The sequence below is a fragment of the Littorina saxatilis genome, linkage group LG11 (genome assembly GCF_037325665.1).
Source record: "Littorina saxatilis isolate snail1 linkage group LG11, US_GU_Lsax_2.0, whole genome shotgun sequence".
Taxonomy (NCBI): domain Eukaryota; kingdom Metazoa; phylum Mollusca; class Gastropoda; order Littorinimorpha; family Littorinidae; genus Littorina; species Littorina saxatilis.
This window is the reverse complement of record NC_090255.1, coordinates 21,375,659-21,382,805: the sequence shown is the minus strand read 5'-3', so window position 1 is coordinate 21,382,805 and position 7,147 is coordinate 21,375,659.

Sequence of the window (7,147 nt, the reverse complement as noted above, 5' to 3'; positions counted from 1 at the left end):
CCAAGCACTAACCCCATAATGCCAGACGCCAGGCGGAGCAGCCACTAGATTGCCAATTTTAAAGTCTTAGGTATGACCCGGCCGGGGTTCGAACCCACGACCTCCCGATCACGGGGCGGACGCCTTACCACTAGGCCAACCGTGCCGGTCTATGTGCGTACCCTGAGTGTGTGTTTTGTGTGTATGAGATTTGTGTGAGTCAATGTGTGTGTGTGTGCGTGTGCGTGCGTGCGTATGTACATGTGTGTGTGTATGTGTGTGTGTGTCTGTTTGTATAAGAGAGAAAGAGAGAGAGAGAGAGAGAGAGAGAGAGAGAGAGAGAGAGAGAGAGAGAGAGAGAGTGGGTGTGTGTGTGTATGTGCGTGTGCGTAAGTGTATGTGTGTTTGTTTGTAAAGGTGTGTATGTCCGTCTGTCTATATGTGCGTATGGGGGTGTGTTTTGTGTGTATGAAGTGTGTGTGAGAGAGTGAGTGAGTGTGTGTGAGTGAGTGTGTATGTGTGTAACTTGGGGTGTGTGTGTGTGTGTGTGTGTGTGTGTGTGTGTGCTTGTGTGTGTGTATGTGTGTGTGTGTTTGTGTGTGTTTGAGAGAGAGAGAGAGAGAGAGAGAGAGAGAGAGAGAGAGAGAGAGAGAGAGAGAGAGAGAGAGAGAGAGAGAGAGAGAGAGAGAGAGAGAGAGAGAGAGGTTTGTCTTTCGCTGGGGTATGCAGATTTGTGTGAGTCAATGTGTGTGTGTGTGTGTGTGTGTGTGTGTATGTGTGTGTGTGTGAGTGTGTTTGTGTGTGTGTGTCTGTGGGTGTGTGCGTACGTACATGCGTGCGTATGTACATGTGTGTGTGTGTGTGTGTGTGTGTGTGTGTGTGTGTGTGTGTGTGTGTGTGTGTGTGTGTGGGTGTGTGTCAGTCTGTTTGTATAAGAGAGAGAGAAAGAGAGAGAGAGAGAGAGAGTGGGTGGGTGGGTGTGTGTTTGTGCGTGTGCGTAAGTGTATGTGTGTGTGTATATGTGTTTGTTTGTAAAGGTGTGTATATGTCCGTCTGTCTATTTGTGCGTATGGGGGTGTGTTGTGTGTGTATGAAGTGTGTGTGAGAGAGTGAGTGAGTGCGTGTGAGTGAGTGTGTATGTGTGTACGTGTGTAACTTGGGGTATGTGTGTGTGTGTGTATGTGTGTGTGAGTGTGTGTGTGTGTGGGTGTGTGTTTGAGAGAGACAGAGAGAGAGAGAGAGAGAGAGAGAGAGAGAGAGAGAGAGAGAGAGAGAGAGAGAGAGAGAGAGAGAGAGAGAGAGAGAGAGAGAGGTTTGTCTTTCGCTGGGGTATGCAGTGCCTTGGCGTTGCACATCTACTTAATTATTATTTGAAATTTTCTTTTGTTGTTCATGCTTACTGTTGAGTGCCGTGTCTCTGTTTGTGTTATTGCCTTGTCATCTTCATGTCATGTATGCGTAAGTGTTTGTGTGCATGAGTTTTTAATGCGAAATAATTTGTATGAGTGCGCCTTGAGACGCCTTGTGGTGAGATATGTGCGCATTATAAATTCTCGTATTATTATTATTATTGTTATTATTTAAGTAAAAACGGACATTGTACAGTCATGAATGTTTAAAAAAAAAAACGATTTATCATTATATCAAAATACTTTGCTATTACGCGCACACACACACACACACACACTTGTTTACACAAAATCATGTTGTGCTGGCAAGTAAACGCTAAACAAGTTGTAAATAGCCATGTACATAATCATTATTTGGAATTTTCTTGCTTTTCATGCTAACTTTTGAGTGCCGTGTCTCTGTTTGTGTTGTTGCCTTGTCATCTCCATGTAATTTATGCGTAAGTGTATATGAGTGTTCATGAGTTGTTATTGCGAAAGAATGTGTATGAGTGCGCCTTGAATCGCCTTGTGGTGAGATATGTGCGCGTTATAAATTCTGGTATTTTTATTATTATTTAAGTCAAAACGGACATTGTACAGTCGAAATGAAAGTTAAAAAAAAACACGATTTATCATTATATCAAAATACTTTGCTATTACATGTCTAGTGTAAACAGCGCAAACAACCAGATGTCTGAGTTAAAAGTGTTGACACAAGGAGACAGTCTTCATAGAAGGAGAGAAGTGAGGTTCGTCTTCAGTGGTAGCTCGTTAGGTAGTATGCTCCCTTGGCTCGCGAAGTAAACTAATAGTTTACAGCCACAACATTGATGCATACACACTCTGAGAGGTAGACAGACAATCAGACTGTAACACACACACACACGCACACACACACCACACACACACCCACACACACCCACACACACACACACACACACACACACACATACTAAAACACACACACACACACACACACTAAAACACACTCAGCCACTTTGTTCTCCATCTCTCTCAAACAAATGTGCACACACACATGCAGACACAGACAAATACACACACACGCGCACACACACACACGCACACACGCACACACACACACTTACACACACACACACACACAAACACACACACACACACACGCCGCACGCACGCACACCCACACTCACATACACACTCACACACACACGTACGTACGTACGTACACACACACACACACACACACACACATACACACACACACACACACACACACACACACACACACACACACACTCAAACACGCCTGCGCACACACGCACAGACTCAGACGTTGTTCTCCATCTGTCTCAAACACATGTGCACACACACATACAGACACAGACAAATACACACACACACACACACACACACACACACACACACACACACACACACACACACACACACACACATACCCATAGAGGGGATGACGTCACGGCGCATTGACGTCAAAACATATGGACGCTGTCTACTTGCGGAAGCATTACGTTGTAGACTCGGAATTCGAATTAATCCACCCGGCCGTAACGCCTTGGATCAAAAAAACAAAAAGTTGTACAGCCAGCTTCGCTGGAAACAATGACAAATAATTCAAGGTACATGTTATGCCGTATCTCTTGCAAAACGTTCAAGCAAAACTACAAGTGTGCAGCAGATGAAATATGAAATATCAGTAATATATAATTGTTTTGAAAACACATGACGTTCAAAATGTACTGAGTAATAATCGTACCTAAAATAATCTTTCATCAGTACTGGTGTATAATAATGAATCAAAAATATTGTACTAATTGCTGTGCATATTAATTATGACAATTTTACGGTTGTAAACTAAACGTTATGTTTTCTTGCTGTATAGTTTCCCCTTAAGGGTGAGGGCCAGATGGAGAAAAACCAAACACATGTCGCATGCATTGCTTATTCGAAAAAATAAAGTTGCATTCAATTTAATTCAACTCTCTCTCTGTCTCTCCTTGTCTCTCCTTGCCTCTTTCTGTCTCTTTGTCTCTGTCTGTCTGTCTGGCTGGCTGGCTGGCTGTAGGCCTATGTACTGTCTCTCTGGCTGTCTGTCTGTCTGCCTGTCTGTCTGTATGTCTCTCTCTTTCTCTCTCTCTCTCTCAGTCTCTCTCTCTCTCTCTCTCTCTCTCTCTCGCGCGCGCGCGCTTTCTTTCTTTCTTTCTTTTCATAGTTCATTAGCACGGACTTGCAAAGAAATGCATATGGGTCCGGCTGGCTGGCTGGCTAGCTGGCTGTCTGCCTGTCTGTCTGTATGTCTCTCTCTCTATCTCGCTCTCTCTCTCTCTCTCTCTCTCTCTCTCTCTCTCTCTCTCTCTCGCGCGCGCTTTCTTTCTTTCTTTCTTTCTTTTCATAGTTCATTAGCACGGACTTGCAAAGAAATGCATATGGGTGAATGATGAATCTTTACTTAAAAAGTATCAGGGTGTTGCTCTTTTGAATCTATTTATTTGAATTCACACATACTGATGTGCCCTAGCACGTTTGAAGGTTTTGCACAAACTAATCATTTTCCGACAATACCGTGTGTAGCCCTTCTCCAAAAAAAGTTCACATAATGTTCTGGCACCAATTCGAAACCAAAAGCGTCAAACCGAAATTACATTTCTATTCAGAAAAAGTAGGTTGAAAGCACAACATCCATTGAACTGCCTAGCAATAGAACACACATTTTGCGTTTTATGACCGTTCAGGAACTGAATGCTTTTAGACGTTTCTTTCTTTGCGAATGTGCAAGGATTACGCTTCTGTTTATCTTTTTACCCGTGTCATAATTCTCGAGTCTTGCATTTTTGAATACTTTTTTGTTGGCCCTGAAGGGTGTGCGCATAATCACAATCAATATTATGCTGGTTCATTTTTTCGTGCAAGAATTATCTCTCTTGGAAACGAATGACCTTGGGTCCGTATCCGGAATTTTAAAACTAAATTGCTTATTCAGCAGAACACACACACAAAGGAACACTGTTTGAAAAGGGGGAACACGCTTAAAGGTCAGGTATGGGTATGAATTCAATAAACTTTGCGTGCAGTATTGCAACGTGTCTAAGGAAGAAGAAAAAAACTTGACATCATTGAGCTCCAGAGTTTAAATTAGGACAAACAGCAACGGCGTACAATGACTCCATAGAAGGGCTGGGATAGGATACCCGTGACAAGTGAGCTTAGAAATGATAGAAAGAACGACATGTTTGTTATCTGAAGGGTTGAATCTAGGGGTGGGGGTGTCCCGGGTTGCCCCCACACCCCCCGCATGGCCAGCTTACTTACCCGGGCCTCATTTTTGAAGCCCCTCCCTCTGATACCCTAGGTCCAACCCCTGATTTGAGCTATCGATAATGCCAGGCTGCGCGGCAGTACGCTAACGATGGCGCGAAATATCAGGGACAAGACTGTGCATGCCTGATCTACTCTGCAACAAACACACTCGGCAACCTAGCTGGTGGCTTTGTTATTCGTCCAGAGAGAGAGAGAGAGAGAGAGAGAGAGAGAGAGAGAGAGAGAGAGAGAGAGAGAGAGAGAGAGAGAGAGAGAGAGAGAGAGAGAGAGAGAGAGAGAGAGAGAGAGAGAGAGAGAGAGAGAGAGAGAGAGAGATTATTTCAATTTGGCGTATGAAGAGAGAGTGACTACACCGCGAAAAAAAAGGAAGGACTAACATTCAGGATGCATTGGATTTCATAAAAAAAAAATATATATATACCGTGTGGCTGAATGCAATTCAGTTTTAACGGCCTAAAATACAACCAAACTATCAACCAACCAAACAATCTTAGATGTTCGATGGATTGTTATCAGGCGAGTTTTTTTGTCAGTCTGATGGAAGCATATCGTCTTCGTATCATCAGTATTGACCGAGGCCGAGGTTAATAAGGATGTAACAGAAGGCAATATGCTCCCCGAGAAACTTAACAACAGCTGGATTAGCAAATGCCACCAAACATTTTTTTGGTCATCATTTTGAAGGTGAAAAGTACATGTACAATCATTGACATGGAGTCTTGTTGTGAACCCAGTTTTTAAAATGCAAGCTCATGGCCTCAAATGGAGAAAAGTTCAAGCGATCATATCCTTGAATGTGACGTCAAAAGTAAACTGTGTGTAGCTTTTCTTTACGTCTAATAAGCACAGACCTGCCATCATATTTGCAAGTTCAGTAAGTTTTTAGCATGTGATTTTTCTTAAAAATGTTTGAAGACTTGTTGTTGTGCGTTTTGCGGTTACACAGCCTAGTTGAAAATGTACAATTAGTAGTCGCGGTAATTATCAACATTGGTTGGGTCTTTGAGAGTAAATGTTTACAGTGGTTTTTCTCGAAACATGAATCCAAAGCCGCGATGGTTCCATAGATTAAACAAACGTGTGGTAATGCACCTTCAATGGCATCTGACAAAAGGTAGATTTTGCAAAAGCCAGGCAAATTAATCATGCTGGATCTTTTTGCAGAAGAAAAGCAGACAGATCTTTTCTTACTACCAAGTGACCCTAAGCGCGACTGAAATGGGCATACATATCAGAAAGAATCATTTTGGAAACGAACAGACTTGTATTGTGGCCCCCCAAAAGCACTACACAAACGCCAACAATTTGAGACCAGAGAAAGCTTTACAATCCATTTCAAGGGCCAACTCAGTTCTTATTGCTTTTCGTGTGAGGACACGACTGTAAGAACATACTCGGCCTTGGAGGTCTGCATTTACAAGCAAGTTATACCAACATATGAATCACCACTTTGAACCAAGAAATACCGACAACAAGTCAACATTCTGAAAGCAATCTCATTCTTGTCTTTTCAAGATATAATTGATATACAAATATAGAGCCGGTGTTTAAGGGCAAGTTGCTGATTGTAACTGAGGTGAGAAAACATTCTATCCTTCAAAAATGGCCCGGCAGCACCCTTGAAGCAGAGTGAGTATCTTTTATAATTTTGAAACCTACGACTTTATTGGTGTTTCAGTGTTTTCATTATTCCACTTTTTGTTCGTACTACGTCTTATACTGTCATCCACGCTTGTCCATGTTAATAACAAGTCGCGTAAGGCGAAAATACAATATTTAGTCAAGTAGCTGTCGAACTCACAGAATGAAACTGAACGCAATGCCATTTTTCAGCAAGACCGTATACTCGTAGCATCGTCAGTCCACCGCTCATGGCAAAGGCAGTGAAATTGACAAGAAGAGCGGGGTAGTAGTTGCGCTAAGAAGGATAGCACGCTTTTCTGTACCTCTCTTTGTTTTAACTTTCTGAGCGTGTTTTTAATCCAAACATAGCATATCTATATGTTTTTGGAATCAGGAACCGACCAGGAATAAGATGAAAGTGTTTTTAAATTGATTTGGACAATTTAATTTTGATAATAATTTTTATATATTTAATTTTCAGAGCTTGTTTTTAATCCGAATATAACTTATTTATATGTTTTTGGAATCAGCAAATAGTGGAGAATAAGATAAACGTAAATTGGGATCGTTTTATAAATTTTTATTTTTTTTTACAATTTTCAGATTTTTAATGACCAAAGTCATTAATTAATTTTTAAGCCACCAAGCTGAAATGCAATACCGAAGTCCGGGCTTTGTCGAAGATTACTTGACCAAAATTTCAACCAATTTGGTTGAAAAATGAGGGCGTGACAGTGCCGCCTCAACTTTCACGAAAAGCCGGATATGACGTCATCAAAGACATTTATCAAAAAAATGAAAAAAACCTTCGGGGATTTCATACCTAGGAACTCTCATGT